General features: G+C 44.3%; 1 long non-coding RNA gene across 7 annotated transcripts in view; it reads left to right on the top strand.

Moving 5' to 3' along the window:
• The window catches only part of LOC102162742 (uncharacterized), a 651,142-nt gene that overhangs the window by 386,439 nt on the left and 245,095 nt on the right, over window positions 1-19,608 (top strand). For all 7 annotated transcript variants that reach the window (XR_014805828.1, XR_014805824.1, XR_014805823.1 and 4 more), the window contains one exon: window positions 11,417-11,497. This is a non-coding gene — a long non-coding RNA (uncharacterized LOC102162742). The remainder of the gene's footprint in view (window positions 1-11,416; window positions 11,498-19,608) is intronic.

The following is a 19,608-nucleotide window of genomic DNA, read 5'->3' as shown; positions in this document are numbered from 1 at the left end:
GAATCATTTGAGAGCACTTGTATATACAGTACTTCATCCTTCCTAAAAACTCCAGTATACATTTCCTCAAAACAAGAATACCATTTATTCTACCCTACCATCTAAAAGAGGAGATCAACACTGTGAGGAAGCTTCTATCCAACCCTATTGAAATTTCTCAATCAGCCCCAACAATATATCCTTCTACTTTCTGGTTCAAGATCCAATCCACCATTGCTCATGTCACATGCCACTTTTATCTTCTTCAAAGTGGAACTGTTTCTTAGGCTCCCTCTCTTTAATGTCTTGACATTTTTAAATAGTTGGAGAGGACTTTTATTCTGTAGGGTATTCCTCAGCTTGGGTCTGTCCCATGTTTCCTTGTGATCAGAATTCAGCTGTCCATTTTGGGGAGAAATATCACAGAAATGATGCTGTGTTCTCAGTGGACCACACCAAGCCAACCCATCCAGTCCTGTCAAGCCAGTTTTGATGACCTGGTCAAGTTGATGTCTGCTGAATTTCTCCATCACAAGTCCAACTGTTTCCATATATAATTTCAAAGTGTTTTTTTGGGGTGATTCTCTACAATGGCCTTGATATCTTGCCTCTCATCAAACCTTCACCCACTAGCCTTGGCATCTTCTTATGCTTCCTGCTGAATTAAATGCCACTATGATGGTTGTCAAATGGTGATTTTAAAAAGATTTTGTAATTTTTGTACATTTATTAGTTGCTATTCTACTGAAAGAAGGAGCTTCCCCTTCTCCCTCTTTTATTTGTTAGTTGATTTGTTTATATCAGTATGGACTCATGGCTTCATGTTTTATTCAGTGAATTAAATATGTTCCTATTATTATTTATTTTGGTATTCAAATTATCTCAAATTTGGCCAGTGGAAGACTCTTCATGCTAACTCCTGTGCCCTTTTGGATGTATCCTCCTCATTCTTTAAGCACTTTCTTACTTTCTGCTGCAGAAAAACATTCCAATCTCATATTGTACTTTTCTTGCCCCAGCTCGGCAGTCAGCCATTTTTCCAGGGAAACGTGGTTCCTTTTAGTAGAGAATGGTATTTAGAAACTGAATCTGGGTGATGAATGTGTTCACAGCTAGTGAGGTGTCACTGCTTTTAGGCCCACTCAGCCAACTGAGCTGGGAAATCTATATATGATTTTATGTATACTCACATACATTATCTATCTATCTATTCACCCATCCATCATCCATCAATTCATTTACCTATCTATCCACATATGCACACACGCACACGTGCACACACATGTGCACACACACACATACACACACACACACATCTACATCAACGCTTCTCAACCATGACACTAGTGACATTTTGGGTTGGTACTTCTTTGCTATGGGGCTGATCTGTGTATTAAAAGATGTTAAGCAGTATCCCTTGCCTGTCCCCACTATGTGCTAGTAGAAGCCCCTTCCCTCAGTTGTTACAATCCCAAATATGATTAGACATTGCCAGCTGTCTTCTGAGGAACAAAATTTCTCCTGATTGATAACAGCTGATCTATACAGATTTCCATATCTGTTTATGTACAGATTTTTAAAATATGCCACCACCTTCAGTCTCAATTCAGAACCTCAATACCATCGTTTTTTTTTGTTTGTTTGTTTTTTGTTTTTTTTTTTGTTTTTTTTTTTTTTTACAGCCACATTGGCAGCATATGGAAGTTCCAAAGCTAGGGGTTGAATTGGAGCTGCAGCTGCTGGCCTGAGCCATAGCTACAGCAATGCTCAAACCACCTACCACCTACACCATTGCTTATGGAAACGCTGGATCTTTAACCCACTGAGCGAGGCCAGGATAAAAACTGCATCCTTATGGACACTATGTTGGCTTCTTAACCCCCGAGCCACAGTGGGAACTCCTCAGTACCTCCAGTTCTGATCTCCCTTTCTATGTCTGTAAACCCTTTTTCTGACCATCAGCAATCTGGCTTCCATTATCCTCAATATAGTTATTTATTTGCCTAACTCTCCTGCATTTAACCAGTCTCCTTACCATGCTGGTCACATCTCCAGCCCCTTAGATGCTCCACTGCCACATCCATAGTCCCTTTCACCTCTTCTCATGGCCTCGTAGGCACAAAAGGCCACCACCACCATCCTTCTTATAATTGTGTTCTTCCAAGTGTGTTTTCCATAATAAATTTCAAGTTCCATGATGGGCAGGAAGCAGCCTATCTTGCGCAGAGCCAATTCCCCAGCCCCTGACATGGTGCTGGTATGCAGGTGACACTCAATCACTGTATAATAAATAGAAGTATATAGGTTGGGCTGTTCAGTTTTATGGCAGCATGGAAACCTTACCTTGAAGCACTTGGGTCTTTGCTTTATACCCATTTTCCAGGTAGGAAAGGCTGAGGCTGAGCTCCAAGCCTCTCACATCATCTTCTTATGTGAGTGGCTAATTGGCTCTTGGCCAAAGTCTGTGCTGTTTCACCCCATCAGGCCACGCCAGGTATTTCTCACTGGGCAGGATTAAGAGCTGAATTTCCAATGGCTCGCAAGTGTTTGCTGTGACTGTCTGACAGCAGGGAGGCTCTTCTTTGCTGTCCTCCTCTGCCTGACCTCATTCTTCATAATCCCACCACCACACTGCTCCTGGCCCCCACTGTCTGGAGCAGCTGGTGATATTTGTTCTTCTTTGCCGAGCCTGCCTTGGGTAGACTGCTGATGTGGAAAAAGACCATCTCTCTGGCACCCTGAAGGGTTTTCAAATAAAGTTCTTTTCAGTTCAAAGACACCTGACCATCTAGTACCAATGGTATTACTTAGCCAAGAAGGGGAGCAGCTGATGTGCTGTTCCCTTCCAAGCCTTTATCACAGCCTGACGGAGCTGCTTCACCAGTGGGCTGTGTGAATCTTTCTGAATAGTTCAGGGGCACAGAGACCCTCACCTCCCATGGTCCACGGTGTGAGGTGGCTTGCTGAATTCCTGTAGATCTGGCTGACACGGGGATAAAGTGCAGAGTTCCAGAAGACGAGCAGCCCTGACCTGAAATTCCACCAGCCTTATTTCCAGATTTTAGCTCCTTTCTCCACTTACCATGTGGCCTTGGGAAATACAACCTCATCTAAAATAAGCTGAGGGTAGGTGGGCACTGATTCTCTGAAGAATGCTCCCTATGGGGGCAAACAGAAAGGGATAGGGGGCAGAGAAAGACCCAGGAGGAGGTCTTGATTCTAGTCTGGGCTCTGCCTTAAGCCTGACCTTGGAGTGGTGTCTGTCTTGCTCAGCCTCACAGCCAGGTCCCTTGGAGGGTGTCTGGTGCAGACTATACGTGCAATAAACCTATCCTTGGGGGTTGCTCCCTTTGGATGAATTGACCTCTCAAAAATCCTTGGGCTCCAGTGGTCTTACCTGTAAACAGGACAATAAAGGATGGAGATGATGTATGGTGAGCGCTGGCTCCTGTATCTGGCTCCTGGTCAGGGTGTAAGGCTGAGTTGCCATTGTCATTGCTTGACTCTGGGCCACCTGCTTCCGGGAGAGGGCCCTTTCTGCTTTCTCAGTTCTGGGTCCAGTGCTGGATGGTGAGCACAGCTGAGAGCCACTGAGTGCCTGCTCTGTGCCCCACATGTGGCATGTGCCATCACGTTTCATCCTCTAGGCAGCCCCACCAGACAGAATCCCCATCACCATCCCCAGGTTATGCCGGAAGCAACTGGCTCCCAGGCAGGTAAAGATTTTTGAGAGGTGCCTTGGTTAGGAAGTCATCAAATCAGGCTTCAAATTCCAGGTTTGGAGTTCCCATTGTGGCACAGCGGGAAAGGAATCTGACTAGGAACCATGAGGTTTCGGGTTAGATCCTTGGCCTTGCTCAGTGGGTTAAGGATCCGGTGTTGCCATGAACTGTGGTGTAGGTTGCAGACATGGCTCAGATCTGCGTTGCTGTGGCTGTGGTGTAGGCCAGCAGCTATAGCTTGGATTAGACCCCTGGCCTGGGAACCTCCCTATGCCGTGAGTGCAGCTCTAAAAAGGAAAACACCAAACAACAAAAAAACCCCAAAACCCCCAAATTTCCAGGTCTGTCTGACTCCAAACTGGGTGCTTTTTCCACTGCCCTTCCCCCACCAGGATGGGGGCTGTTTGACTTACCTGCCAAAGTCTATCCATTCACCTGACATGGGAGTCATCCTTGATGTGACCAGGCCTGTGTGTGGGGAGACACTTGGGCTGCCCTAATCCCAAACAGGGGGTCTTGGCTACCCACTTTGATGTGCCCTGGCAGATAGTCGGAGTTGGGCCAATGGGTTTTGGCAGAGAAATAACTACAGTGTCATCATGCCCTCTAACTGTGTTTGATCCAATGGCTAATGGGGTCATTAGCAAAGGGGAGTAATTGTAGGTATGTCTCACCCCTTATGGTTGCTGGTGAATCAATGGCCATTTATCATCCTTTGGCTTTCTGCCTAGGGTGCAGGCGATGGCATCAGAGTGGTCCTGGCATCAATTCCTGGGAAGGTAAACACACTTCCTAATCATTCCTGGTGCTATTTGATGCCCTTCGGGGTCCTCCTGTGATAGGAGCTTGTGGCTGTGGGGGCCTCTGCCCAGAAATGGGCCTCAGAGTCTTAGTATTCTCAGCACATGACATGCCATGCCCTGGGGGCACATGGGAAATGGCACGTTTTGTCCCGAAGGTGGCCGGCAAGTCTCCTCCTTGAAACAGCACCCGCTAGACAGGATCAATTTCCCATTGACTTTCAGCCCCATCTCAGACACAGTGTAATTCTTGTCTGAGGGTTTATAAAGGCCATTGACTGTCTTATAAAAGATTTAAACACTTACCTTGTGGCATGTGGGAGCTCTATATATCACAGGGCCTTTTTGACAATTTGAGGGGGTAGCACTGAGGAGAAGGAGGGGTTGCTGGTGTTCTTAGGGCAAGCATGGCTTGGACAGTCAGTACTGGCCAGACCTGGCGGGACAGAAGGGTGGATGAGTCAATAGAAGGACCCTCCTAATTCATCACTCAGGGGCTCTTCTCCACAGGAAGGCAGGCTCCCTCTGCTCCATTTTGGAAACAAATCCCATGCAACACAAGGTAATCCTTGCCCCCAGAGGATAAGCCTGGCCTCCATGGGAACTGAAAAGACACACGACTGGGGCATATTGGAACCAGGAGCACAAAGGATTTTCTAGGAAACAGCAGTGGGAACAGTGATGGTGACCCTTTGCACCTGGCTAGTCCCACTGTAAGGCGTGTCTTACCCACCTTTTTTGACCCACATAATAACTTTGGAACGCAGGTGGAGCCACCATTGTCAATTCATTTTATAGCCAGGACACCTGAGTCTCAAAGAGGTTAAATGTGTGTTTGACCAAAATAATCTCCATTTTCAGGCAAAACAGTATTTTCCAACTACCCTTTCTCCTACCCTTCTGCTGCCCACCCTCCCCTGTAGCCAGCCATGTGGTGCTTCCTGGGGGAAAGGCGGGAATGAGATGATAGGATTTCTGTCTTGGAAGAGCTCAGTCCAGTGGGTGAGGTAGGCAGGGAGCTGGGTGATGACATTTCAGTGTGTTTTGTGACATAAGGACTTTATGGTCAAGGAGAATGGGAGCATACAGGATGGCTGGTCAGAGCTCTGTGCAGGGCAGGAGGGTTGGTGGTTGGTCAAGGATAGCATCAGAACATAGGCACAGTGCTGAGACATGAGAACACCCAGTCTGCGTGGAGAATTGTGACAGTGACGCACTAGAGAAAAGACTTGTGAGGTGCAGGGCAGGGAGTGGCAGGCATACTCTGACCCCCTTAACCCCCTCTGCTGGCATCTCCCCTCCTCTCCCTCTACCTTACTTTCTTTTGCCCACACTGGCCTCTATGCTGTTTACCCCACACAGCAGGTATGTTCCTACTCAGGGCCTTTGCCGAGGCTCCTCCCACTGCCTGGCCTGGGCTTGCCCTAATCCTTGAGACTCACAACCCTGCCTCCTTCAAGTCTTTGCTCTAACGTCATCTGCTCATTGTTAGGGTGATTCTGACCACCCAGTTGATACTTGTAACTCCCCACATTCCTCTCTGGGTTTCTTTTTTCCATCCTCCATTCTCTTATCCACAGTATGCTACCTCTGAACATACTGTATCATATGCATACTAATTATGATTCTTAAGTATTGCTTTCTCCATCAATTGGAATATAAGCTGCATGGAAGCAGGAGTCATTGTTTCTGGTTTATCCCAAATGCTCAGAACTGTGCCTGGCATGGAGTAGATTCTCAATAAATATTTGTTGAGTAGATGATTTCCTGCATGATTGGCCTTCGGTGATACATGCTGAAGGACTGGGATTCAGGGTTGTGTGTGATGGGGAGCTTGGGATTTATTGTGGACAGTGGAACTGAGGAGAGTAAGCAGTGGGGTTATGCAGTGGAATGCTTATGGGGAGGGCGGATGGAGACTGGGAGACATGAGCCAGGTAAGGCACGCAGGGGGAGTGTGGGGATTGGAGTGAAGGGCCGGTCTCATGGGGCTTGGACAGGTGTGGCTCTGTGGGCTATTTGGAAAGCAGGACTGCAGTTGACTCCTCAGCTTGAGTTGAGTGACTGGATGGACAATCTATTCATTCATTGACTCCAAGACCATGGTTGAGGAAAACCATGTTGTGCTGAGTGTGTGTGTGTGTGCGTGTGTGTGCACGTGTGCATGTGCATGTGTGTTTGTTAGCAAGGGAGGAAGATCCATGCTGAGCTGCAGGCTGTTGGGAGTCATTTACCCCGGAGCTGACTGGGTCCCCAGAGGCCTGGGGTGATGTGGAATTGATAACTGGGTCAGTAGAAAGATGGTGGGGTGAAAAATCACACAGAGTGGCTATCTGCTTGCCTTCTGCTTGATATTCTAGGGCTGGGCCAAATGGTTTGGGGAAAACACTTTTATTTTCTTCTTTTTAAAATTTAATTTTGGAGTTCCCATCATGGCTCAGTGGAAATGAATCTGACAAGCATCCAGGGGAATGCAGGTTCAATCCCTGGCCTTGCTCAGTGGGTTGAAGATCTGGTATTGCTGTGAGCTGTGATGTAGGTCACAGATGTGGCTCGGATCCTGCGATGTTGTAGCCATGGGTAGGCCAGTGGCTGCAGCTCCAACTCGACCCCTAGCCTGGGAACCTCCATACGCTGTGGGGGCGACCCTAAAAAGAAAAAAAATTACATAAAATAAAATTTAATTTTATTGAAGTGTAATTGATTTCCAATGTTGTGTTAGTTTCAGGTGTATGGCAAAATTAATCCATCATGCATATACATATATCCATCCTTTTTTTCTCATACAGTTTATTAAAAACTATTGAGTAGATTTTCCCATGCTATGACGTAGGTTCTTGTTAATCATATATTTTATGGTGTGTATATGTTATTCCCACTATCCCTATTCTTCACTCTTCCCAATGGATTCATCTATGGTAACCATAAGATTGGCTTTGGAATCTGTGAGTTTGTTTCTATTTTTTAAATAAGTTCTTTTGTATTATTTTTTATTAGATGCCACATATAAGTGACATCATATGATATTTGTCTGATTCACTTCACTCATTATGATAATCTCTAGGTCTGTCCCTGTTGCTGAAAATGGTATTATTTCATTCTTTTTATGACTAAATAATATTTCATTGTGTATATGTACTACATCATCTTTGTCCATTTTTCTGTCAAAGGACATTTAGGTTGTTTCCATTTCTTTGCTATTGTAAATAGTGCTGCAATGAACATTTGGGTGCATGTATGTTTTAAAATTATGATTTTCTCCCAGATGTGAGATTGCTGGATCATATAGTAGTTGTATATTCAGTTTTTTAAGAAACCTCCATAACTGTCCTCCATGGTGGTTGCATCAATTTACATTCCCACCAATAGAGTAGAAGTGTTCCCTTTTCTGCCCACCAGCTCTAGCATGTATTGCTTGTAGGCTTTTTGATGATGGCCGTTCTGACTGGTGTAAGGTGACACGTCGTTATAGTTTTGATTTGCATTTCTCTAATAATTAGTGATGTTGAACATATTTTAATGTTTTATTATTTTTGCCACCTGTATGTCATCTTAGAGAAACGCCTATTTAGATCTTTAGCCCATTTTTTGATTAGGTTTTCGGTTTTTGTTTTGTTTTGTTTTTTTTTTCGATATAAAGCTCCATGAGTTGTTTGTATATTTTGGAGATTAATCCCTTTTTGGTCACTTCATTTGCAAATATTTTCTCCCATTCTGTGAGTTGTCTTTTCATTTTTTAAAATGGTTTCCTTGCTGTGTAGATGCTTTTCAGTTTAATTGGGTCCACTTGGTTTATTGCTGTTTTCATTGTCATTATTCTAGGAGGTGGATCAACAAGACACTTCTGTGATTTATGTCAAAGAGTATCCTGCCAGTGTTTTACTCTAGGAGTTTTATAGTATCTGGCCTTATGTTTAGGTCTTTAACCCATTTGGAGTTTATTTTTGTGTATGGTATTAGAGAATGTTCTGATTTCATTCTCTTTTATGTAGCTGTTCAGTTTTCCCAACACCACCTATTGAAGAGATTATCTTTCCTTTGCTGTATGTTCTTGCCTCCTTTGTCATAGATTAATGGACCAAAGGTGCCTGGGTTTACTTCTGGGCTTTCTATTCTTTCCCACTGATCTATATGGTTTTTTGGGTGCTGGTACCATACTGTTTTGATTACTGTTGCTTTGTGGGATAGTTTGAGGTCAGGGAGCCTGATTCTGCCAGTCCCATTTTTTTCTTCTTCAATATTTCTTTGGCTATTCAGGGTCTTTTATGTTTCCATAAAAATTTTAAAATATTTTTTCTAGTTCTGTGAAAAATGTCATTGGTAAATTTATAGGGATTGCATTGAACATTGAATCTATAGATTGCCTTGAGTAGTATAGTCATTTTGATGATATTTTTTAAATTTTTAAATTTTAAATTGTTATCAAAATATGTTTATTTACAATGTCATGTTAGTTTCAATTGTCCACTAAAGTGTGTGTGTGAAGAATATATATATTCTTTTCTCTCTATATATATATATATTCTTCTCTCTCTCTCTCTCTCTCCTCTCTCTCTCTCTCTCTCTCTCTCTCTCTATATATATATATATATATATATATATATATATATATATATATATATTCTTCTTTTACATTCTCTTCCATTGTAGGTTATTACAAAATATTGAGTGTAGTTCTCTGTGCTATATGGTAGGTCCTTGTTGATTTTCCATTTTGACAATATTGATTCTTCTAATCCAAGAGCATGGTAAATTTCCCATCCATTTGTACCATCTTTGATTTATATCATTGGCATGTTTTCAGAGGGAAAACACTTTCTGGCTCAGAGAGGAACTTAGTGCTTCTTAAGTAAGAGCAGGGGCTTGGGACTCAGTGCTCCTGCTTCCTCTTTCCTTCCATCCCTGTGCTGAAGACATCCTTTTCCTTCTCTTCTGTGGAGGCTCCTCTACCATCTCCTCTTCTTTTTCCTCTTATCACATATCCGTTTGGCTGCCTGTGGGCTCCAGGCTCTGTATCCATCACAGCTGACATGCACATGGCCCAGGTCTCAAGAGGCTTCTCATATTGGACCATGTGGACCCTGGGCTCCTATGGGCAGACACGCGACATTACAGTGACAAGAGACCAGGTTTTGGTACCAACTTTGCTACAGACATGGGACATGGGACCTAAGGAAAGTCCCCTTTCTTTTTAGAATTTCAAGATTCTCATCTGGAAAGGACGATAGTTATGACTGCCCCACCTCTCTAGGTCAGAATGCCAGAATTTGAGTGTTGAAAGTTGGAACAAACAGTTGAGCATGAAGTGGGCAGGAGGAAGGAGACTTTGCTCCTGGATTTGCAAGTATCAAACAAAGTAACATCCAGGTCATACAGAAGTAACCGTCATCTTCTCCATTAGGTGGAACCTTCTTTCATGGGAGAATCAGCTCAAGAAATAACCACATAAAATTTGTTCCTAAAAGGGACATTTCCATTCTGCTGTAAAAGTGTTCTAATTTGGGACACATTTGATGAATTTCCTCTGAAAAAAAAATTTTAACTTTTCTTTCCTACTAAGTGTATTTTTTTTCAAAAGAGGGAAATGAAATGATTGAGGGGGGATCATGTCCATTTAGATTCCCTGTCATCCCAGTTCTGTTAGTCCTCTTGGGGGCCATGCTTGCTGCTAGAGATCATACAGGGCCTTCCTTGTACACCATACAGAGAAGAGTGGATTTTGCCCCAAGAGGCGGTCAGAATCATATAGAATGGTGAGTTAGGAGAGTAGCAGCCTTATTTTCTATCTTTAGCATGGAGTAGAGGCTGGATTGGGTGTTTATGAATTAGATATCTCTGGATGAATTTGGGAGTCCAGAACATACCACTGAGAGTGGGAGTTTGGGGGTTGGGAAGGATTTAAAAACTATTAAGCAGGTACAGTCAGAGTTGATGAAACTTTAAATTATTAGATGGGAGAAGGGGGTCAAATGCAGCTACACATTTATTATGGACCTTCTTAGAGTAATTTCATGGAAACCAGCCTGCACGGCGAGCAGAAATTGAAGGAGAAGAGTGAGGAGTGTAAACAATTCTTTGGAGAAACTTGTCTGTGTCAGGGTGCTAGAAGGAGAGAGAGGGTAGAGGGAGATTTTTCTTAGCTTTTTAAGGTATAGGAAGCCTGGACATATTGATAAGCTGAGGGTAAAAGGTCTTTGAAGGGAAGCCTAGAAGGACAGAATATTGAAGTGATAACTGGTGGGCAAGACACCCAAATGATGCTTTGTTAGAAGCTGACACATTTTCCTCCAATCTTTCCTTCCCTGAAATAAAACTTTGAGGGAGTTTACTAGTCCCTCTATTACCACTCAGAAGTAGGAAGCCAAGTGCTCTGCTATGGGGCTGGGGGCTTGAGGCCAGTGGAGCAGATCTCCTTCAAGTGATGGAAGGGGCCTACAAATTATGGTGTGTGATGCTGTGGCTGGATGGGGCCCAGGATAGGGCATGGCTGGGTCTTGAGCTCCAGCCTGAGGAGGGCCACAGTGGGGCAGCACCTGGGGCCAATAGTTTGTTTGACCCAAGGTTTAATTCTTCTGGGAGTGGAAGAGGTGCTCCAGAACATGGACCCAGAGAATGATTGAAGCAATGGGTTGTAGCAATGTGATATAGGGAAGGATTGAGCAGGGTGGTGATGGGCCTGGACATCATGATAAGGTCAGATAAAAGATGGAAGGTGATTATTGGAGCTGAGAAGAAATAAGCTATTGTCAGATATTAGATTTTAAGATTTCAGAGCCAGAAACTTTCTGGGTGACCTTAAGATCCAGGGTATGGCAGCTGCTGTGGAGGTGAAAATGGTCACTAAAATGCTAAACACAGCGTAAATGCTTTGGATGGATTTTCTCATTAAATCTCATAACAATCCCTATTTTACAGATGAGAAACTGAAGCACCAAGGGAAGAAGCATATTGATCAAGGAGCCACAGCTAGACATTGCTGGAGGCGGAGATGTGAAGGTAAGTGGTCTTTTCCATTGTCATTCAACACTCATAACCCCCGACAGCGGTTGGCTGAGTCAGCTCTGTGCATGATAATGTCCCCCAGGACAAAGGCTGTTGGTGTGGAGAGGAAGATGATGAAATCGGGACTGAGTCTTCCATGAAACATTGACCTGTACCAAAACACCAGCTGAAGCATCACTCTGTCCACACCAGCTCCACCACCATCCATACTGGCCAAGTCAGCTCTGGGCTTCTAAGGGCTAATAAGTTTCCTTCTGGGCCTATGACTCATCCTTGAAGTTGGATGCTCAGCTTTCTGTGCAGTGGTTCTCAGTGTGGTACCTGGAGGCTGGCCCTGGCATAGGATTCAAGTCACAGCCATCTGTGGTGGGAAGTGGAGCAGGGGAGGGGTCAGCCTTGAAATGTCACTGCTTCTGTTCTGGAGGGTCAGGGGCAGAAGAGGAGAGCAGCTCCCACAGTAAGAGCACTGCTGAGGGAGTTCCCATTGTGTCTCAGCATATATAAATCTGATTAGTATCCATGAAGACACAGGTTTGATTCCTGGCCTCGCTCAGTCAGTTAAGGATCTGGGTGTTGCCATGAGCTGTGGTGTAGGTCACAGACACAGTTCAGATCTGGCATTGCTGTGGCTGTGGTGTAGGCCAGCAGCTGCAACTCCAATTTGACCACTAACGTGGGAACCTCCATATGCCACTGAGGCCCTAAAAAGACAAAAAAAAAAAAAAAAAAGGCACTGCTGAGCATGGCATGTGTGGATGTGTGGCCTGGGGAAGTGGGCAGCGTCTCTGCTCCTTATGGTCTCCCTGGGGCCATATTTTCCAAGAGATGTCAGAACCCTAGACACATTTCAGATTGTGTGGTCACTTTCTTGGGAATAATTCTCCCAGGGCAGTCTGGATCCAGGTGAGTGATATTGAGAATATCTTTGGGTTCATCAAGTTTGTCCAGTTATCCCAATTGGTTCTTTCTTCCCCTCATTCTAGTTGAGATCCTTTTTCCTTGCTGTTTATCCTATCATAAAGGGTGTGGTATGGTACAGTAGAGATAGTCAAATTCTCTTATTTGGCTGCTGTGTTTTGGATCCTTCAACAAATACTGGAACATATTTTTGGAGAAGGTGGACTTGGGTTTAACATTATAGGTGTGCTAGCCATGTGGGCAGGGTCCTTGTCATGACATACTCTAGATGTCACAAATGAGTGGTTTTTAACCTGTAGATGATCGGGGCACTGTGTGACCAAGGCGGGGATTGATTACACTCTTGGAGCCTCAGTTTCTTTTTCTGTGCAATGGGGTTTTATAACAACTTGGCACAGTGTTCATGAGAAAGCAGTGAGAAAATATTTTTAAGAGCCCAGCACAGTGCCTGGCACATGGCTGCTTCCAAACCTGTTGGTTCCTCCTCCCTCAGATCCCACATATTTCGTAACTGACTGGGGGGTACCATTTCCCCAGTAGAATAGGGGTGCTTTTGCATGGCTGTGGCCAGTAGGCTTGCACTTTCTGTGCCTGCATGATGGGTACCATGTGCATGCTAATGGCAAAGGTCTCTGTGGCCATAGGTGCCTGTGAGTCCAATTAACCCGGCTGAAGAATGACATTTTGATTGGAACAGAAAGAGAGTTTTAAAGAGCTCATCTCAGAGCTCACTGCTTTAGTACCTAGCAGGAGAGCTCCAGCCTCCCTCCTTCCCCTAGTCCTGCTGGTCTGGAATGGGCCAGGGCAGGGCACGTGGTGGGATCTGCTCTTTTGGCCCAAGTTTGCATGATAATCTTTGATGCTGGGATTGAACCAGTTGTGAAATAGTCCGTGACGCCTCACAGTTTAGGAAACGGCAATTGCATTCACACCAGCTACATTTTCCAGACGATCCAGGCCTCTTCTCTGCTGGTAGCTTCCATTTCAGCATTTCTGGACCCAGAATAAGGTCATCGGGTCCAAGGGGGCCCACGCGCGCTTTGGCTTTGTGGGAAGTCGGCATTCTGTCTCATTCTGGCCGGGCTTTTCAGCTTGGATGTTGTATCCTCTGGCTTCGTGTCATGTTTCTTCTCACACATGGTGGTAGCATTTGTTCAAACAGAAGCAGCACCATGGTTCTGTGGAAAGAGCAAAGGGTTTTGAGTGAAGCTGCCTGGGGTTGAGGCCTGCCTTTCAAGCCCTCTGAGTCTCTATTAGGCTGACTCCACACAGGGCTTGTGAAGTCCAACCACATCACGTGTGTGAAGACCAGGAACCATGCAAAGAGCTACAGACGTTAGCGTTTTACTTATGATTATCCTTCAGTTTATAAACCCACACCCACATTTTGATGATAAGCTGCAAGAGGGTCAGATTATCCGTGAAAATATCATTCATCTGCCAGGCAACCGGTAGAGGAGGAAAAGTTGCTTAATATTCATTATTAACCTCTAAAAGCAGTATTGGGTTGGTCTTCTCAGATGAGCTGTGAATGACAGGCAAGTTTTGAGAATCTATTTTCAGAGCTTTTTTTTTTTTTTTTCTTTTTAGTTTTGTTTAAAAAGTCAATGCATCATCCTCACAGACTTTAATGGAGATTAAGTGAATGAAGTTCACAGTTTTGTCAATGTTAATTTAAAAAACCCACGTCAGATCTGTCAGACTCAATGCACAGGGATTGGTAGGAAAAATCAGTCATGGGGCTTCAGAGCTGCAGCTGAGAATTGCCAAGGTTCCCCTTCCCTTCTGCCTCTGCCCGCCCTCCATCCTCACTGCACCCTGCTCTCCTCAATAATCTGTCATGGCTCCCTATTGCCCCGTGGGGCTTCCAGGGTCTGGATTGTACCCTTTCTCTTTGATATTTCCCCCAGCTTTCTCCCACTCCATATCTGTGTTCCAGTGTTTCCATACTATGTTCTCTTCAAGATTTACTGTCAACATGCGTGTTGGTTTTTGTAAGAGTAGCACCCCAAGGAGCACCTCTGTCTGGGTGCTGCCATCATCCTGATGTCCCCTGCCATTTCTCCTACAAGAATGACCCACCTTCTCAACTTCATTCAGTGCTGGCTCCACTTTCTGCAGAGATTTATCCTAAATAGTTTAGGGAGGAGAACGGTGCCTCTTTTTTTTTTTTTAATATTGAAATATAGTTGATTTACAATGTTGAGTTAGAGTTAGTTTCAGTGTACGGTAAATGGTATATATATGTATGTATATATAAAACACACACATTCTTTTTTTTTTTTTTTTTTTTTGTCTTTTCTAGGGCTGCTCCCGCGGCATATGGAGGTTCCCAGGTTAGGAGTCCAATCGGAGCTGTAGCTGCCAGCCTACACCAGAGCCACAGCAACGTGGGATCCGAGCCAAGTCTTCAACCTACACCACAGCTCACAGCAATGCCAGATCCTTAACCCACTGAGCAAGGCCAGGGATCGAACCTGCAACCTCATGGTTCCTAGTCAGATTCGTTAACCACTGCGCCATGACGGGAACTCCCACACATTCATTTTTTACATTCTCCTCCTTTATAGGTTATTACAAAATATCGAGTATAGTTTCCTGTGCTATATGGTGAATCCTTTTTTTGGTTATCCATTTTATACACAGTGGTGCATATATTTTAATCCCAGTCTCCTAATTTATTCTTGTCTACCCCTCCCCTTCGGTAACCATTCTGTGTGTAAGCAATATCATATGATATTTGTCTTTCTCTGTCTTATGGTAATGGTGAATTTGTTTTCTGTGTCTTTGGATCTATTTCTAGTTTGTTAATAAGTTCATTTGTATCTTTTCTTTTTAGATTCCACATATAAGTGATATCATAGGATATTTGTCTTTGTATGGCTTACTTCATTTAGTGTGATAATCTCTAGGTCCATCCATGTTGCTGCAGATGGCATTATTTCATTTTTTATGGCTGAGTAATATTCCATTGTGTATATATATACACCACATCTTCTTTATCCATCCTCTGTTGATGGACTCTTAGGTTGCTTAAGGTAATTCGTTATAACAACTCATGGCCAGTCAGAAACTTCTTACAGAGTGAGTTACTTTAGCAGGTGATGAAATCCTAATAATAAACCGTGTCCCAACAGATCCCTGTTAGGAACAATTGCCCCTCTTAGGAACCTTGTTTTGACTGCTACACACATACCTCATCTAGCCTATAGACTGTGAACAAGCTGAAACATATTTGACCCTGTAAAATTACATATGTCCTATCATAATGCCTGCACAGAACATACCTTCCAAGAAATTTGCCAAATGCATTGATAATACAGCTTCTCAGGGACCTTCAGAGGCCCAGGTCACTGAATCGGGAAACTTCCCAAATGTTGGTAACCGAGGCTCTCCCTCTCTGACACATATAAGTAGTACTAGGGTGTGAGGGTAGTGATTAGAAGAGGTCTATTTAGGAGCTGCCATCATGGCTCAGTGGAAACGAATCCGACTAGTACCCATGAGGACGAGGGTTCGATCCCTGGCCTTGCCCAGTGGGTTAAGGACCTAGAATTGCCATGAGCTGTGGTGTAGGTCACAGATATGGCTCGGATCTGGTGTGGCTGTGGTGCAGGCTGTAGCTCTGATTTGACCCCAGGCTGTAGCTCTGATTTGACCCCTAGCCTAGGAACTTCCCTATGCCTCCGGTGCAGCCCTAAAAAGCAAAAGAAAGAAGAGGTGCGTTTAGAATGTAGTTTTCTGAAACAACTCACTACAAAAATAGTGACTTAATCCAACACAAATATACCGCCTTACAGGCCTGTCAATTAGAAGTCTGAAATCACGGTGTCAGCAGGGCTGCCTTCCTCTCCAGAGGCTCTGGGGAGAGGACATTTCCTTGCCTCTTCCAGCTTCTAGAGACCGCCTGCAGTCACAGCTCCCTTTCTCCATCTTCACAGCCAGCAAAGTTACATCTCTCTGACGTCCTTCCTTTATCATATCTCCTCCTGCCTCTCCCTGCTAACCCCCTCTTCTGCTTTTTCAAATTAAATTTTTTCATTAAAGTATATTTGGTTTACAGTGTAGTGCCACTTTCTGCCATACAGTAAAGTGACATACATTCTTTTTTTATATTCTGCTCCATCATAGCCTATTCCAGGAGGTTGGCTATAGTGTCCTGTGCTATGCAATAGAATCTTGCTGTTTCCCTCTTTTCTACTTTTCTTTTTTTTTTCTTTTTCTTTTTCTTTTTCTTTTTTTTGCTGTCTTTTGTCTTTTTAGGGCCGCACCTGTGGCCTATGGCGGTTCCAAGGCTAGGGGTCCAATCGGAGCTGCGGCTGCCGGGCTATGCCAGAGCCACAGCAATGCCAGATCCCAGCTGAATCTGCAACCTACACCACAGCTCATGGCCACGCTGGGTCCTTAACCCACTGAGCAAGGCCAGGGATTGAACCCGCAACCTCATGGTTCCTAGTTGGATTTGTTTCCACTGTGCCACGATGGGAACTCCTCCCTTTTCTGCTTTTAAGGGCCTTTGTGATTACACTGGGCCTTCCTGGATCATCCAGGATACTTATCACTATTTTAAGGTCAGTTTAGTAACAGTCAATTCCATCTGCAACCTTAACTCCTCCTTTCTAATTAACCTAACATATTTGCATATTCCAGGAGTTAGGGCGTGGATATTTTGGGGGGAACCATTATTTTCCCTTTTACAAATACAGACTAGACTAGGAAACATGGTACCCAAACACACTTTACCTTTCCCCAGAGTGAAAGCATCAGACTATGTCACAGACATCCACACTGAGGTCTAGTCTAGAGAGAAAATAAGGGTCAGGGTAGACCCCCTGGCAGATCACTTGGTCCATCAACCACCTGCCAAGCAACCCACATTTACTGATTCCTGGCACCTAGTAGAGCTTCTGAGACAAGTGTCTGTCATTTTGGGATCTGAGAGAGAAGGACATGAAGAGACCAGGCCCTGCGATGAAGGCTTCATAGAAGAGTGGGCACATGGATGAGTCCTGAAAGAGACACAGGTCATGGGAAGATATTCATTGGAGAAAGTGGGGAGTGCATTTCCAGCAGAGAACACAGCATATGCAAAGCACAGAGGTGTAGACCAGCCCAGCAAGTTCCAGAGTCAGCCAGTGGCTCTCTCTTTGCCCTCTTGGATCCTGCCGGGGCCTGCTGGGATCAGGGCTTCTAAAATGCCAGTTATATCTGGAAGGCTGTGGCCCAAAGCCATTTTTGCAAGGTCTTCTAAATCAGAGGGAGCACACAGCTATTCTTAAACCTGAAAGTGTTTATGTCTGAAAGAAGACCGAATTTTATTTAGGGAAGACCCGCATTTATATATATGAAACAGTGACTTCTGGAGGCAAACCAAATAAAACCAGAGTCATCTAAGGGAAGGTAACCTGCTTCCATGGAACAGTTGTCTGGTATGTGCCAAATTCTAAATCAGCCTTCCTGTAAGGCCACTCACCACAGAATCCATGTGGGTTGCATCCCTTAGAGATTTAACTTGTTGAGACGTAAGCAAAGAAGATTCAGAGGGGAAAAAAAGAATCAGATCGTTATTTGGTGGGATTTAACCAGAGATGTTTGGAGAACCATTGATAGTGGAAAATAATAAGAACTAGGTAGGTGTTAAAGGCTGAATTGTGCTTTCTCAAAATTCATGGGTCAAAGTCCTCACTCCTGGGACCTTGGAATGTGACAATGTTTGAAGAGAAGGTCTTTAAAGAGGTAGTGAGGATAAGATGAGGTCATTAGAGCTACCCCGAATTCAATGCGACAATTGTCCTTAAAAAAGGAAATTAGGCCACAGACACGTGTATAGAGGGAAGACCCCGTGAATACCCAGAGAAAAGATGGATAGCTACAAAGCTAGAAGAGAGGTCAACCTTTCTCACACCTTGACCTCAGACTTTTAGCCTCCAAAACTGTAATAAAAGACATTTCTGTTGCTTGAGGCATCCACTCTGTGGTGCTTTGTTATGGCAGCCCTGGAAAACTAATATAGTAGGTCATCAAAAGCATCAAAATCATTGAATGCCATTTGTACTAGATGCTCAGATCTCCTTTTAGATATGATGGCCTTATCCCCCCAACTACTTCAGATCTCCTTTCAGGTATGATGGCCTTATCCCCCCAACTACTGGGAACACTCCTGGCAGACAGATCTCAGCCATCAGCTTCTTTCAGGGATTTGCCTTGGATTGTGTTCCCTTGCCCATGGTCATTCTCCCTTTCTCAGGATGGTCTGCATCCAGGATTTGTTGACATAGGGTTATGAAGGTTTGGTCTCTTTTCCCAACTTGGTTCAACTCTGAGAGGTCATCTGGCTTCAGAGTTTCCTTTGGACTTGACCCAGGCCTTTGTTGGGACGGCATCACAACTTTTTTTCAAATTTTTTTTTTTTTTTTTTTGCCTTTCAGGGCTGCATTTGTGGCATATGAAAATTCCCTGGCTAGGGGTTGAATCAGAGCTACAGCTGCCAGCCTATGCCACAGCCAAAGCAATGCCATATCCGAGTTGCACCACATCTCATGGCAATGCTGGATCCTTTACCCACTTTGATCAAGGTCTGGGATTGAACCAGCATCCTCATGGATACTAGTCTGGTTCATTACCGCTGAGCCAAGACAGGAACTCCTTCTCTTCAATTCTTCTTCCTTCCCACCTTTCCTTTCCACGTGGATTAATCCCAAGAATGCTCTCTAATACACTCCTGTATGATAGCTATTGTCTCAGGGTCTACATCTTGAAGAATGCAACCTGTTACCTCATAATGAAGAAATTGGGCTCTCTCCTGTTAGCACTGGGGAGCTATTGAAGCACTATATTCTGATGTGGTATGGTTTGTAGTATGGCTGGTTTGAAGGCTAAATAAAAGTGGATCAGATGGAAGTAGATAGACCAGTTAGACAGAGTTGGGAGTAGGCAAGAGGGAAGGTGATAGAGGCCTGATTGTAAATAGTCATTTTTTACTTAAGGCTTCTCCTGCAGCCTCCCCCCTGCTGGGAAGCCCAGAACCATTCCAATATCTGAAATGCATTGTCCTGGCTTGAGTGGCATTTAGGTCTTGCTCAGGGCACTAAAGGAAACTCAAGTCTGGTATGTTTTTCAAGATGTGAGAACCACACAAGAGCATTGATGGGTACATTGCGGGTGAATAATGGTAACTTAATGCTCCA

The sequence above is a fragment of the Sus scrofa genome, chromosome 6, assembly GCF_054392235.1.
Source record: "Sus scrofa isolate SSC_HxYL_T2T_F1_AM1 chromosome 6, Sscrofa_HxYL_maternal_Yorkshire_Landrace_v2.0, whole genome shotgun sequence".
Classification (NCBI taxonomy): Eukaryota; Metazoa; Chordata; class Mammalia; order Artiodactyla; family Suidae; genus Sus; species Sus scrofa.
This window is presented reverse-complemented; position numbering and strand designations above follow the sequence as displayed.